At 43.9% G+C, this 16482-nt stretch overlaps 1 protein-coding gene and 1 pseudogene across 1 annotated transcript in view; both read right to left on the bottom strand.

The window, feature by feature from the left end:
• Tubb6 (tubulin beta 6 class V) overlaps nucleotides 1-16482 on the bottom strand; it is a 192041-nt gene that overhangs the window by 107453 nt on the left and 68106 nt on the right. The gene's annotated exons all lie outside the window — the stretch shown is intronic.
• Nucleotides 12445-13300, bottom strand: LOC127234087 (protein FAM76A-like; annotated as a pseudogene).

Below are 16482 nucleotides of genomic sequence, written 5' to 3'. Positions count from 1 at the left end.
CAGGTTTCTGTCCTGTCTTCTTTTGATGATGAACTGTGATCGGAAGTGTAAGCTGAACAAACCCTTTCCTCCTCAAGTTGCTTTTTGGTCATGGTGTTTCATCATAGCAATAGAAATCACAAGAAAAATTGGTACCAGCATGGCGTGGATATTGCTGTGACAGACATGACCATGTTTTGGGGAGGATGTGGAAGGACTTTGGAACTTTGGGCTAGAAAAGCCCCTGAGGTTAAGAGCTCTGTGGGAGCTTGGAAGATAAATTTGAGAGCAATGCAGAGAATGGAGGCCTGGCTTGTGGCGTTTCAGAGGGAAAATTAAAGACTATCAGGGCCATTTGATGCTTTGAATTAAGATTCCATGGTCTGGTTAGCTGAAGAGTCAGCTGTGACTAATGAGATACCAGAACTACTAAATTGAAATCTTTATGTTACTGGGACAGTTGATACTGGTTAGCTGAAGCTAAAAAATTAGCCATAATTAAGAAGAGACCAAGGATCATTGAGGTGAAATCTGGGAAATGTTTCCTGAGAGCACAGAGAAGCTGTGTTCCAGAGGCAGCCTTGATTGTACCTCGTCGTGCTGGCAGCTGACTTGGTCATGTGTAAGCATCACCCAGGTGGTACTGGTTTTGAAGGCATGGCAGAGTTATGGAGAACAGCTGAGGCTTGGTACTATGGCAGAGGCCAGGAGAGGCCATTGGTGAAGGTGCAGCCTCAGTGGCAGTTGAAGGCCGGGGACTGAAGGGGTCATGCAAGGAAGTTGAGGCTTGGCACCATGAAGAGAGCCTCTGAAAGGCTATTGGTGAAAGCACAGCCCAGTAGCAGCCAGGGACCCCAGTGCTTTGGAGATGCCAGGACCATGGGATGACCACCAAGAGCAGCAGCAGCAGCAGCAGCAGTGGAGAGGAGCCAGCCCCAGCCTAGAAGACAGCTGTGTGTGCTGCAGAGGGCAGAGCTGGAGGAGTGACCAAGCCCTTTGGAGGAGCCCAGAAGATGGTGAGTGCGTCCCAGCCATTGGACACTAAGTTATTTATGCTGTTGGAGTTTGGTTTTGCTTGGTTCAGATTGTGACAGAGCTCTGGTTCTTGCCTCTTGAAGATGTTTAATTTTGACTTTTTAAAAGGAGACCACAGGTGGAACTTGAACCTTAAAAAGAGATTGGATATTTTAAAGAGTAAAATTTTAATGTGTTTGAATTTGTAAAGATTATGGAACTTTAAAAATTATTTGTTTTTAGTGTGAGCTCGTGGAAAGGAAGGCTTGTAGCTTAATAGTGTTATGTTCATGTGTCAGATTGACAAGGGGTCAATTGTAATGACTGGTTTTGTGTGTCAACTTGAGATAAGCTAGAGATATCAGAGGAAGGAGCCTCAGCGGAGGCAATTCCTTCATGAGATCCAGCTGTAAGACATTTTTTCAATTAATGATGAATTCGTGGCAGGGCCCAGCCCATGTTGGGTGGTGCCATCCCTGGGCTGATGGTCCTGGGTTATATAAGAAAGCAAGCTGAGCAAGCCAATGAGCAGCACCCCCTCATGGCCTCTACCTCCAGGTTCCTGCCATGTTTGAGTTCCTGTCCTGACTTCCTTCAGTGATGAAGTGTAAGCCAAAGAAACCCTATCCTCTCCAACTTGCTTTTTGGTGTGGTGTTTTGTTTCAGCAATGGAACCCTAACTAAGGCACTTACTGTGGGTAGACTTTGGCTATTGCATACAGTGTTGCTTCAAATACTTTTCACATGAATTTGGACATGAAGATGTGTACATTTGTAGGTGTGTCTTTGGAGAGGAATACTTGTGCCACAGTGCATGTGTGTATTCTACTATAGTGGGTCATGTCACATGGTTTTCCAGAGTGGATGTACCCTACCTAGTGCCACTGAACTCCTGATGCTACATGATAGCCAGTCCTTGACATGACAAGCTTTTAATTGAGTGTGTCTGGCAGAAGTCCATGGTCTGAGGTGTGAGTTTCTGTGTACTAAATCATCTCCATTTCTTTGTTGTGGTTTTAAAACTAGCTAGACTGTTTTAATCCAGCACTTGGAAGGTAGAGGCGGACAGTCAGATCTACGTGAGTTCAAGGCCAGCCTGGTCTACAAAGCACGTTTTACCAGGGTTACACAGAGAAAACTTACCTTGAAAAACAAACAAAAAAGGACCTCATGAAATCAAAGTTTGTGTGGCAAAGGACACTATCATTTGGACAAAACAGTAGCCTAAAGAACGGGAAAGAATTATTACCAATTAATATATCTGATAGAGGTTTAACATCTAGTATATGCATACACACATTTATACATAAAAAACCAAAAACCTGAACGTCACATAAACAACCAGTGACTGGTTTCTCTGTGTAACAACCCTAGCTCTCTTGGAACTCACTTTGTAGGCCAGGCTAGCCTTGAACTCACAGAGACCCACCTGCCTCTGCCTTCTCAGTGCTGGGATTAAAGGTGTCTACCACCCAGCTGAGAAACACTTAAATGTTCATCATGCCTGGCATTGGTGGCACACACCTTTAATCCCATTCAGTAGGCAGAGGCAGGCAGATCTCTGTGAGTTCGAGGCCAGCCTGGTCTGCAGAGCTAGTTCTAGGATAGGCTCCAAAGCAACAGAGAAACCCTGTCTCGAAAAACAAGCAAGCAAGAAAGCAAACAATCAAAAGAAATGTTCATCATCCATCAGAAAAAGGCAACTACTTTGAGATTTCATCTTACCTAGTCAGAAGGGCTAAGATCAATAAAACAATTGGCAGCTCATGCTGGCAAGGATGTAGGGTAAAGGGAACATTTTATTCATTGCTGGTAGGAGTGCAAATTGGTTCAGACACTATAGAAATAATTCCTCACAAATCTGAAAATCAGTCTACCTCAGGATGCAGATATACCACTCCTGGGCATGCACCCAAAGACTCAATGTCCTACTACAGAGATGCCTGCTAACCCATGTTCACTGTTGCTCTATTCCTAATGGTCAGAAATTGGATACAGACTAACTGTCCATCAACTGATGAGTGGGTAATGAAAATGTGGTACATTTACACAATGGGATACTATTGAACTGTTCTGGTAAATTAAAAGGTCTGCTGATAAATAGAGCTAGAAACAATCACCTTGAGTGAAATAACCCAGATCAGCGAAGACAATATAGGGAGGGACAGCTGACACTAAAGGTCGTTAGAAAAGACATATGGGAACCTATGACTGGAGAAGCTTCCTAAATACAGACATATGAAAAGAATCTAAATGATGTCACCAAGCAAAACCTCCAGTGCCTGGGGTTCACAACTTGAGTCATTATCCAAAGGGGCCTGAAAGAAACCCGCAGATATCACAAACTATTGCCAAGACTGTTGGTTACTCACTACCACCTAATGGTAAGGCCTAGCTGTCTTTTTGAAAACACTTACTTAGTTTCTCTGTGTTGGATGACACTGAGCTGACTGATTAGAAGCTTCACCCCTCCTGACTAGTACTGGAATGTACTGTGCACACTACCGGAGAAGAAAGGTGATCATCAATGTCGCCCTGAGTCCTACAGCACAGACCTGCCTGTGAGATATACTGGTACAGCAGTGACACTATTATGAGAGCAACCACCCACTATTTTATTAGACTTAAGCCCTACTCTACGAAATGGAACCCATACCTGCCACTGCTAAAGTGTCAACAACCTGAGACTAAATAGGTCACAGGCTGCAGGAAACCTGCTCCTATTCTGCTAAAGGAGCATAGCAATGAAATTATTCCTGATAAAGTACTGCTGCACCCGTAGATCAATACCTCACTCAGTCCACATCAGAGAAGCTGCCTCTTGCAGTAGGTGGGGATTACTTCAGAGACCCACGATTGGACAATGTGCAGAATGCCAGACTTTGGATCACTCATGCCTAAATGGGATGATTTCACCAAACCCCTCCTCTCAAAGCTCAGTGAGCTATGCAGAAGAGGAGGTGGGAAGACTGTAAGAGCCAGAGCGATGGATGAGTCCAAGGAAAACTGTCTCCCAGACACAACGGGACTGGTGCGTGTATGTACTCACAGAGACTTGTGACGGCAGGCACGAGGCCTGTACAGGTTCAAGTCAAATGGGGTCCCAGCACTGGGAGGGGTAAGTGGGCACAGGGTCCCACTTCTAGTAAAGAGCTGTCTGTGTCTGATACTTTGCAAAGGGATCATTGAGCATATTAACCATACTTCAGGGCAGGCTCCATGCCAGGTGAAGCTGTCTAACACAAAACAAACTCAATAGTATTTTTGTGGAATTTTTGTTTCATTTTGGCAGTTTTGTTTGTTTCTTATTGGTCTCTTGCTTGTTTATTTTGATTTTTCTTTTGTGTGTGTGTGTGTGTGTTTTTTTTTTTTTTTTTTGAGGGGATTGTTTCTTTTTGAGAGAGAAAAAAGACACAAAATTGGGGTGGGTAGGAAGACCTGATCTGGGAAGAATTTTGGGGCAAGGTAAAAAAATGATCAAAATATATTGTATGTATATTTTTTTTTCAATAAAAAACTAAAAATATGGGGATTGGAGAGATGGCTCAGAGGTTAAGAACACTGGCTATTCTTCCAGAGGTCCTGAGCTCAATTCCCAGCAACCACATGGTGGCTCACAACCATCTGTAATGAGATCTGGTGCCCTCTTCTGGTCTCCAGGAATACATGCAGGCAGAAACTGTATAAATAAATAAATATTTAAAAAAAAACCCTAAATACTGTGTTGTGTCTTACAGCAGAAGGCAGTTTGCACCACCTAGTGGCAACATTATTAATCTCCTGTGTTCAGTACTTAGCTGTGTGGCCCCACCCTGACACCCCACCCCCTGGGCCTGCAGAGCAGTATCCCCTGTTGGGCATCCTGGTTATGGGTTCCTTGGGTCCCAGGTGGGGAACACTCAGCTGTGTCTTGCTGGGGTAGGACTTCCTATAAGTTGAGTCCCTGATCCTTAGCTGTCTCTGCTTGATTGCTAGCCAGCTTGCTGTTAGACACTTGCTTTCCCTTGGGATGTCACAGTGGTTTGTATTCATGACTCCAGAGAACTACTCTTGCAGAGAATTGAGAAAGTTGTTTGGTTTAATATAAACTGGCAAGGCAAGGACCTAATTCCATAGTCCTGCTTCTCTATAGGAATGAGTTCTAGTGATGTTAGAAATGAGGAGGGTGAGGTAAAGCAGGGGAAGGGCACCTGAGCTATGTCTTGCCAAGCACCCTGGAAGCTCTATTCCAGCTTCTTGGTGTCAGCAAGCATGGAGCAGGGGTGGGGGCGGGGATTGGGGGTGGGCTGGATGTGCCATGTGCTCTATGCCTGAGGAGAGTTAGAGATCATTCGTATTTGGAACAAATGGAACAAAACGTGTTTGTCTTAATATTCCTTCCTAACTTATGACAACTTGAAATGATTTCAACTGAGACAATTTTGTCTGCAGAAGAAATGGTTCCTATGTTCTCAGAGGCTCTGACTTCAATCTTCACACCTATTGTGGCGTGAGCCAAACGTTGCAGCATCTACTTTTGCTCATGGGTGTGAATGTGTGTGTTAGTGTTTGTGCATTTCCTTATCCAAGATGCAGACAGTCCATGACTACAATGTATTTACTCTACATTCTAAAAAATTACAGTCACCATAACAAAGTAAATAACAGGGTGAGGGGAGGGGAGTTGCTCAGTGGTAGAGTTTGTGCTTAGTGTATAAAAGATCCGGAGCTCAGCACCAGAGAGCATTAGATCGCAGGAGAGCACTTTCCCATGGGTCAGGCAAGAAAATGATGGTGAAGGAAATGATGGACATAGTGAAGGAGACAATGGGCATAGTAAAGGGAATGAAGTGAAGACTTCTAGATGCTTATGGGTCTCTTTTTAGGCTTTCAGAGGTTGGCATTTTACATTAATGTGCACTGTAGCAAAGCTTCTCAACTTTAGCTTTTTCATTTTATTGTAAAATGCTGAGGGTAGTGGGTTCATTTCATTGGTTATTTTTTTTCCCTTCTCACTTAATTCTTCCTTCCTTCTTTCCTTCCTTCCTTCCTTCCTTCTTTCCTCCCTCCCTCCCTCCCTCCCTCCCTCCCTTCCTTCCTTCCTTCCTTCCTTCCTTCCTTCCTTATTCCTGTCTTCTTAAGATTTCTATTGCTGTGAAGAGAGACCATGATCAGGGCAACTCCTATAAAGGAAAGCATTTAATTGGGGCTGACTTATAATTCAGAGTTTAGTCCATTATGGCAGATATGGTGTTGGGGAGGTAGCTGAGAGTCTACATCCAGACAGCAGACAGCAGGAAGAGAGTGAGACTGGGCCTGGCTTGAACATCTGAGACTTCAAAGCCTACCCCAGTGCCACACCTCTTCCAACAAGGTCACACCTTCCTTATGGGCACATGGAGCCATTTTCATTCAAACCTCCTACCTTCCTCCCTGCCTCCCTCCCTCCCTGCCTCAATTTCTTTCAAGACAGGAGTTTATATTGTAGCCCAGGCTGGCCTGGAGTTCAACTATGTAGCCCAGACTAACATAGAATTTACCATATTTCTCAGACTCATAGGTGTTGGGGATATGGTTGTGAGCTTTTTTTTTAAAAAATTTATTTATTATGTATATAGTATTCTGCCTGTATGTATTCCTGCATGTCAGAAGAGGGCACAGATCCCATTATAGATGGTTGTGAGCCACCATGTGGGTGCTGGGAATTGAACTCAGGACCTCTGGAAGAGCAGCCAGTGCTCTTAACCTCTGAGCCATCTCTCAAGCCCCCACACCTGGCTTTTATTCATCTCAAGTGAGTTTTGCTATGGATTAAGGAATATAGCATGATGGTTAATTTTTCAACTTTAGTAGATTTAAGAAATGCCTAGGGCATTGGTTAGGCGCAGGTTTTGTTGTGTCTAAGAAGATGTTTCTAGAGAGAACTATTTAAGCATCCTGCTTTGGATGTGTGTGGCACCATTCCACGGACTGGGATTCTGCTCGAGTGAACGTGTTGGTGCCAGCATGCTCTGCTTCCTGATCTCATGTGTTTGCTTCACGGCTGATGACTTACCCGGACTCTCAAACCATGAGCCACAATACATGTCCTTTAAGTTGCTTCTCTTTTTACTTTTTAAGAATGATTTATTTAGTTTATTTTACATGCATTGGTGTTTTGCTTGCATGTATGTCTGTGTGAGGGTGTTGGATCTCCTGGAACTGGGGTTATAGACAATTGTTAACTTCCATGTGGGTGCTGGGAACTGAACCTGGGTCTTCTGGAAGAGCAGCCAGTGCTCTTAACCGCTGAGCCATCTCCCCAGGCCCTTGAGTTGCTTCTTATCAGGTATTTGGCCACAGCAATGAGAAAAGTAACTGATACAAAATGAATATAAGTGCTCAAAAAAAAAAAAAGTCACTTAAAGTTAGAAGGGAATTAGCTTCATTTCTGTAATGTGTACTGAGGAAACAAGCCTCTGTGTGGCCGCCAGACCCCAGTTCCTAGTCTCTTAGACAGTTGTCCTTCTAAGCACTGTGAGGTCAGAGTCACCACATGTCACATCTGAGATTGTTGAAAGAGGCTGTGATTCTGGCTTCTTGGTTTTTCTCACACTGGGGGGGGGGGTAATTCAGGGCGCCAATGAGAAGGCTGTCTCTACAAGGAGCCTGCTCTGGCTGTCAGCCAGTGAGGGAATCTTCTCCCCACCCTGTGAAGGAGCACCCAGATGTGTTCTCCAGCCTCAGGCCAGGACAAGCCTGGTGGGTGGCTTTACTGCAAACTGCTAGGACAGCCGGTCAGGTGCTCCAGCTAAGCACACTGGAATCCCCCAGCTTAGAAACCGTGAGAAGATAGTGCATTGCTAAGTGCCAACATTTCGCCACATAGCTCTGTATTTTTTTCGTTGTGAATCAAATAGTGAACCAGTTAACAACCTGCCCCCACTGTACCCTAGGAAAAAATAGTATTTGCTTTTCTGTTTTCAGAAATAAACTTGTTTTCAGAATAAAATTCTGTTTTCAACACTAGGTGATAAGAGGTTACTCCATCCATCTTAAAGCCCACACTGCACTGAACTGCATCTCATATAAGAGCATATGCCCTGGTTCTCCTCCTCCTAGGGACCAAACTCAGAGCTTTACGCCAGTTAGTAAGAGCTACAGCCCAGCCCTTCTTTTCTTCTTTATGCACCTAAGATAGTTGTGTATCTTCCAGTGGATGGGGTTTCAGACACAGGAAATACTGTAGTTTTTCTAAATGACCACATAGCTATGTGATCAGCAATTCCTCTATGGTGAGGATTTTAATTTTGGAGTGACTGAATACACAAAGCAAAGATGCAAAGGTTTGCTTGCTATTTGAAAGGGTCCCTGCTGTGAAACAAAATGACATTCATGTGACTTGTACATTGAGGAAATGCTAAAGATACTAAAGATTTTGAGAGTGGGCACTGGTTGCTCTTCCAGAAGACTCAGGTTCAATTCCCAGCATCCACATGGCAGCTTACAACCATATATATGTAACTGGCCTCCATGGACCCTGTACACCCTTGGGGTGCACAGCTATACATGTAGGCAAAACACCCATACACATAAAATAATAAAAAAAAAATTGTTGAGAGTAGTTCAGAGGGGCTGCCAAATCAGAAGGCTGTAAGTATTTCCATTTGAGTGAATTGGTGGAGTTAGATCTAAAAATTGGCTGGTGAGATGGTGGAGCTGGTAAAAAGTGCTTGTCACCAGGCCTTAAGACCTGAGTTTGGGGGCTGAGATATTGTCTCAGAGGTTAAGAGCACCGGCTGCTGCTCTTTTAGAGGACCTGGGTTCAATTCCCAGCACCCACATAGCAGCTCACAACATCTGAAACTCCTGTTCCAAGGGACCCAGCACCCTGACACAGACATAAATGCAGGCAAAACTCCAATGGACATAAAATTATATATACATTTAATATTAATATTCATACATATATATATATATATATAGTGTGTGTGTGTGTGTGTGTGTGTGTTGGTACATACTTGTAATCACAACCCTTGGAGGCAAGAGGATCAGAAGTTCACGGTCACTATCAGCCACAAAGTATGTTTAGGATCAGCCTGGGATGTAGGAAACCCTGTCAATTCCTCCCCAGTGTTAGTTTTTCTAGACAAAAGCTGTTTCTTAAAAGTCACCTGGGGTGGGGGTGGGGACTTTATTCTTGAAGTTTATATATCCCCAGGTAGCTGGGCTATTTAAATCATAGGATCAGGCTGGGGTTGGGAGAATGTCTGTGTCTCTGTCCCGTTCCCCACCTCCCACACACCTGTCAGCAGTGTGAGAAAGTACTATGAGGTGAGAGGGGAGGAGGAAGGGAGGAAGGATGAGCTTCAGATCTCTCCATGGTAACAGAAAGGCACTTTGGCGGGCGGGGGAGACTTTACTGTCTAGAAGCAAACTGGGTGTTTCTGTGAAATTGACATGGGTTATGAATGCACTCAAAATACTTCTCTAAGGATACTGGAGAATTAGTGTATTACCTGTAGGTCACGGGTTAGCAAGCTCCATAACTTTTCCCGTTCCTCCCTTGTTTCCTCTCTTCCTCCTTCCCTCCTCTTCTACTGTGTGAGACAGCAGGGCCAGGACAATGCCATCAAATAATTAAAAGGCAAACATAGGAAGTTGGGTTTTTTGTTTTTGTTTTTGTTTTTGTTTTTTGTTTTTTTTTTTTTTTTTTTTTTTTTTTTTTTTTTTTTGAGACAGGGCTTCTCTGTAGCTTTGGAGCCTTGGAGACTGTCCTGGCTCTCTTTAGACAAAGCTGTCATCGAACTTAGAGATGTGCTTGCCTCTGCCTCCGGAGTGCCGAGATTAAAGTTGTGTGCCACCACCACCACCACCACCACCCAGCACATAGAGAGATTTTCAGAACCTCTGGCACAGAAGCTATGGGGAAGGCAGCAGAGGGAAACTGGGCACAGAAGCATTCTAAGTGGCTGCTTTCACACCTGGGGAACCCCTGTATGAAGCCACAGGACCCTGGGATACACACACAGCTGGGACTTGTGATTAGCTCTCCAATAGTATAGTGGCCTTGCTCTGAGCCCAGGCTGCCCTGAGCCAATGGCAGTCTTGTTCTGGGGCTGTAAATTAGCACAGCCATCTGCCCCGGATGTCATGTTCTTCTCATATCCTCTCTCTCTCTCTGTCTCTCTCATGTCTGTCTTTCTCTCTGTTACTGTGTCTGTCTGTCTCTTTGTATACTCGGTTGTTGGAGATGACTTGGATGATTGGCTAGAATGTGAGCTGAGGGCAGACACTGCCTGCTGCTGCAGGTAAGAAAAGCCTCCAGAAGGAACCCAGACCTAGGGGGATTATTTTCATTTTTCACCTAGTAAGACCATGCAGGGGTTGTGATCTTTGATAAATTTGGAGTGTGTGCGTGCGTGCGTGCGTGTGTGTGTGTGTGTGTGTGTGTGTGTTGTTTTTGTTTTAAGAATGTCATCTGCATGATAATCGGCTACAGCAGCAATAGAAATTGACAAGGATCCCGTTTTAACCTCCTTCCTATCCACTTGTTTATTTTTGGTGTAGGGGATTCATACTTCTTTTTTCTGAGCCAATATGAATTTTATTAACACACATTTGTCAAAGTCTGTGTAAACCAAAACATTCCTATGTTTTAAAATGTCCATTATTACAAACATACAAAGAAACAGAAGGTGTTACCAAAAGTTAATTTCATGGTAAAATGCTGTCATGATTTAAAAAAAAAAATCAACATTTTAAGACTGGGATTTACTCTTTACTGTTCAGGAGCTTGTGGTAGTTTAGAAAATGTTTAGGTTTGCTGAGTATTAAATGTTAAGACCTTAAAAAAAGATTTAGTACTAAACTAAATGAGCATTTGTATACTGTTAGAATTCACATCCACAATTTCTCAGTCTTAGTTTTAAGAAACAGTGACTCATTCTTTTTCTACCTTTCTTTCCCCACAGCCAAAGCAAATGCATCTGAAAAATAGTGTATGACAGTTATCTTTACCTAAAAGTTTCTCACTCAAAATGTTACAAAATGATTCAGCACAGCAGTCTTTCCTGCTTGGAAGGGCAGGGTATTCCCTACCACGGTGACATATAAATACATGGCCCTTCTGGTCTCCTGTCGGAAGGAGCCCCCCACATCCACATCTGTCCATCCGTGTGCATGAGTCTCTTCTGACAATGCAGTCACTAACTACAGCACACCTGCTGGGAACAGTGACCTTGGCTGTCCAATGCTGGAGGATGTGGACCAAACGTCACCTGTCTTTACCATTGGCTTTAACTCTGGCACCGTTTGCACCGATTCCAGGGCTTGTTCTGTGTCATGGCTCATACTGCCCACCTCTAATTGCTTTCACAAACATAGAGTGAGGCTCCACATGAACCTCTCCCTTCCCACCCGTCTACTGGGTCAAGATGAGGAGAAGGACACACTCAGGGAGGCCCAGCTGCTCCCAGGACAGGGTAAGGAGAGGGAGGAGGCACAGTAGATGTCTTCCCACCGCACAGCCCACGCTGAGCCCTGGAAACACACAAGTAGTTCAGATCTTATCCCACTCGAATCTGCTCATGTTAAAAAAAAATGTGCTCTGTTAACAGCCTAGTATGACACTGACACAAGCAAGAAACAGGTATGCTTTTAAAAAAGAAGTGGCAATGTGGGAATTTAAAGTTATGTAACAGAAGGAGGGATAAGTAGAGGGGAAGTGTCCAGTACAAACTGGACAACTGTTCTTTTCTGCCCTTACTTAAAGGCAGACTGGTCAATCTCTGCACCCTTAAGCATCTCCTTAATGCTCTTCCAGAGTCCTCCGAAGGCACTTAGCTCCACACTTACGCCTCCAGCATTTACCTTTACTCTAAGGTAACAAGAAAGGAAAGATTCTATTACTAAAAGCTAGAAAACAGGACTGCATTTTTTTTTTTTTTTTTTTTTTTTTCCAAAGAGGCATTGCTTTTACAAGAACTAGCTAGGCTACCATCATTCCTTTATCAAGAAAAGGTTTCCTTTTTAAAAAAATAAATAAAACTCTGTCTATACATAGTACAAAGGTCATACATAATATACCTGGAAAAAACCCAAGAATATACCCTGAAGCAAAAGGTTTATTGGCGAGAGAAAGCCTCTCACCACACGAGGTCTCAAGGTGGCAGTTTTCAAGGTTCAGAAGATGGCAGTGATGCACAGTGGACGACAGGTGTGACAGTGGACAGAAACTTCACAGTGACCACTATGGAAAACATCGAGTACTAAAGTAGAGGGGGGGAGGGAGCACAGGGAAGCGGAGGAGGAGCAGGTCTGAAACCCCAAACGTTCTGCATGCAGTCATAACGCGGCACAAACTAGGTGTTTCCATTCAGCCCACTACATTCGCACAAAGAAGGGTAACGGTAAGAAAACAGAGATTTTGTGAGAAAGCACAGTTCCCAGAGAACAGCCAGGTTGCCAACCCTAACCCAGGAGCACCGGCTGTTGTTGCTGGGAGCCTTCTCGGGGTCTTCAAGGAGATGTTATGGTGCCCGACTTCTCAGACTTCTTGCTCTTGGACAAAGCAGCTGCCTGTTTCAGAAGCTCTTTGTTTTTCGCCTGCAATTGCTGTGACTTCCTTGTGGGCTTTTTCCATTTGATTCATTTTGGCCCAAGTCTGAGACGCCTGATACTGAAAAATCAGCCTTCAGCTCTGTAATCTTCTTCTCTTTCTCTAAGATCATTTGATCCTTCTGATGCAGCATCTTCTTCGGAGTGGCTGCCTCTTCCTTCAGTTGGGCAATGATGACAAAGTGGTCAGTGCCCAGTGAATCCAGAGCCAGGTCTGGGGAAAAGCTGTTGTAATGGCCGCCCCTACTCAGGCGACCATACTGCTCTTTCTCCTGATGGCTGGCTCGAGAAGAGCTGTTCAGATGTTTCCTCTGCTCTTTGGTCTTCTGAAGGACACGCTTGTATGACAGTGTGCACAGCCAACACAGCAGCTTCCCATCTACCTTCTTTTGATCATCTCTCCTGGCAAATGCACACTGCTTCTTGCACTGTTCACAAGAATACAGAGGTCCGTACTTCTCTGAATTTGTGCATGTTGGCAGTTATTGTCAATAAATGCTGCAATTATGTTGCAATACTGACAAGGCTTAGTCATTCCATACAGCTGCACATCCTGAGCACACTTCTGAAATATTGTACTGGTTTTACTCTCCTGCTGGTACTCAGTCCTGCAGTAGGTGCACTTCACAACAGGGTGAGCAATCCCGCATTCCTTGCATAGTTGCTGAGACAGCACCTTGAAGGGGAAGTGCTGATGGCACTTGGTGCAGGCGTAGAGCCCCGCTGCCATGTCCGGCCAGGGCCATGTTTGCCACCACCCCGACTGCTGGCCCAACACTTTATCTGACAGTCTCAGGCACAACCTTCAATATTCATATTCCTAACTGAGGATACTGAACTTCAGCTCCATTGGTTAATATGTGATCTTTAAGCAGGCCATTTGAATAGTGCCATGTGCCTTACATTCTGGTACTTTGGGGGTGATAGTTCCTCTATCCATTATCTTGAAAAGTCCTAAGCACAGAGCTGCAGTTCTGGAGGGCTGCGGTGTAGCTGATGGAGAGAACAGGTGTGTCAGATAGGCTTCCTCGAGGCAGGGCTTTTGGTGCTGGGGGAAGGCTGGTTAAAGTTAAGAAATCATATGGATACTGCAAGAAGAAGCTTCTCTGGTCAGGGTAGAGTGATGCACTGGTCTATGCATGCAGATGTATTTCATGAGGAGTCATTTTGCTATCTTCCTTTAGCAGAATAAAAGTAGTAGGTTTTCAACTAGGGCCCATGACCTATCTAGTTTCAGGTTTTTTGGCCACTTTAATAGTGTTAGATATGGGTTTCATGGAGTGGGCCTTAAGTCCAACCAAACAGTAGTTGGTTACGCCCATCACATCTGTCACTGTTGTACCTGTATGTCTCGTAGGGAGGTCACTGTTATAAGTCTCAGGGTTTGCAGCTGGGTGATGTCAATGATAACTTTTCTCATCTGGTGGTGTGCAAAATGCCTTCTAGTATCACAAACTCTAGTTACTAGAGGTAAAACTTCTACCTGAGCAATAGGGTCTTACTATTAGGTTGTAGAGTGTAATTAATAGCACTGGCAATAGCTTATGGTGTTTGGGGGGTGGTCTATGGGACCACTTTGGCCAACAACTCAATTAGATGTAACTCATTCCTGGTACTGGAATTTTTACTTGGTGGCATAAGATGTCTAGTTGGAGCATTGTATCACCCATTATGTGGCCACTCCATTTAGAGTCTTTTCATATGTGTATGTATTTTAGGAAGCCTCTAAGAAGTAGGCTTCCACTAGGCATTGGTGGTGCATGCCTTCAATCTCAGCACTCAGGAGGCAGAGGCAGGTGGATCTCTGTGAGTTCAAGGCCAGTCTGGTTTACAGAGCGAGTTCTAGGACAGGCTCCAAAGCTACAGAGAAACCCTGCCTCAGGCGGGGGGGGGGGGGGAGTAGGTTTCTTTGTGGTTTTTCAAAAGCCCTTTACTGTTAGTTACTCCTCCCCATATTTCCTCCTTTACTCTTCTCTCCCATCCCCTCCCTACTTACTCCACCTATTCTAGATTCCCCTTTATTTCTTACTATGCTCTATTTCCCCTTCCTTGGAAGATTCCTTCCCTTCCCTGATCTGTGGTTATTTTGACTGTAGCACACATATTGAAAGCTTAAAAGCTGACATCCACATATAAAAAAGAAACACAAGCTGGGCAGTGGTGCATGCCTTTAATCCCAGCACTCGGAAGCAGAGACAGGTGGATCTTCGTGAGTTCAAGGCCAGCCTGATCTACAGAGTAGAGTGATTTCCAGAACAACAGGGCTACACAGAGAAACCCTATCTCTAAAAACTTAAATAAATATTTGTCCTTTGGGGTCTGGGTTACCTCATCATGATTTTTTTCCTAGATACATCTGCAAACCTTATAATTTAATTTACCAAAACAGCTGAATAATATCCCATTGTGTAAATGTACCACATTTTCATTACCCACTCATCAGTTGATGGACAGTTAGTCTATATCCAATTTCTGACTATTAGGAATAGAGCAACAGTGAACATGAGTTAGCAGGCATCTCTGTAGTAGGACATTGAGTCTTTGGGTGCATGCCCAGGAGTGGTATATCTGCATCCTGAGGCACTGTGAACTTGACTCTTAGAATTGCCTTCATTGTGTCCTGTAAGTTTGGGCATGTTGTGCTATCATTTTTATTCAACTTGAGGAAGTCTTTAATTTAACTTCCATCTTGACCCATTTTTCATTTGGAAATAAGTGGTTCAGTTTCCATGAATTAAGCTTTGTTTTTTGTTTGTGTGTGTTTTTTTTTTTTTTGGTGGGGGGTTGTTGTTGAAATTCAGCTTTAATATGTGGTGGTCAGATAGGATACAGGGTGTTATTTCAACTTTCCTGAATCTGTTGAGACTTGCTTTGTGTCCCAGTATGTGGTCAATTTTGGAGAAAGTTCCATGAGGTGCTGAGAAGGTATATTCTTCTGTGTTTGGGTGAAATGTTCTGTAAATATCTATTAGGTCCATTTCGTTTATAATGTCAGTTAGCTCCAGCATTTCTGTTTAGTTTTTGTTTGGATGGCCTGTCTACTGGTGGAGTGGGGTATTGATGTCTCCCACTATCAATGTGGGAGTTGGTCTACATGATTTAAGCTATAGCAATGTTTCTTTAACTAACTTATATGTTCGTTACATCGATGTTAAGAATAGCAATATCCTCTTAGTGGATTTTATTTCTTTGTGTATCTTTGTGTATGTAGTGCCCTTCCTTATCTTTTCTGATCGGTATGGGTCTGCACCAGGTCTTTTGCATATATATATATATATATATCCAGTTTAATGTTTTTATGGGATTCCTGAGTGTCAAATGAGTGAATCTCTGTTTTTTGTGCCTTCTCTTAGGTTCTTTTCCTTCTGTTTGTTTTGGCCAGTTCCAATGTTAGTTTTTGTTTTATCTTATATTTTATTTTTATCATTATCCTTAAGAGGTCTGTTTTCTGATGAAAGAAAGGGAGTTATGGTGTATTAGTTTAAGGTGTGTTACATTTCTTTATGCTGTGGAGCATTTGTTTAATGATATAAAGATGTGTTGCCTTTGTTTGTGCTGCATGTGTTCAACTCTGAAGCTGTGATTCTTTGCCTGTCTAAAACTCTAATAAAGAGCTGAACGGCTGATAGCGAGGCAGGAGAAAGGATAGGTGGGGCTGGTAGGCTGAGAGGATAAATAGGAATCTGGGAACTGGGGCAGGAGAGAACAAGCAGAGGAGGCTTGGGGCCAGCCACTGAGCCAGCCAGGGAGTAAGAGTGAAAGTAAGATTCCAGAAGAAAAGGAAGAAGGCCAGACGCAAAGGCGGTGTGGTGGGGTGTGGTGGGGTGGGGTGTAGTGTGGGGGTGTGGGGCAGGGGTAAATTAGGAAAAGCTGGCTAGCAACAAGCTAAGCTAAGGCCAGGCATTTATAAGT

The sequence above is a fragment of the Phodopus roborovskii genome, unplaced genomic scaffold (assembly GCF_943737965.1).
Source record: "Phodopus roborovskii unplaced genomic scaffold, PHOROB, whole genome shotgun sequence".
Taxonomy (NCBI): Eukaryota; Metazoa; Chordata; class Mammalia; order Rodentia; family Cricetidae; genus Phodopus; species Phodopus roborovskii.
Note: the sequence above shows the minus strand (reverse complement) of the source record. Positions and strands in the feature narration are given on the sequence as shown.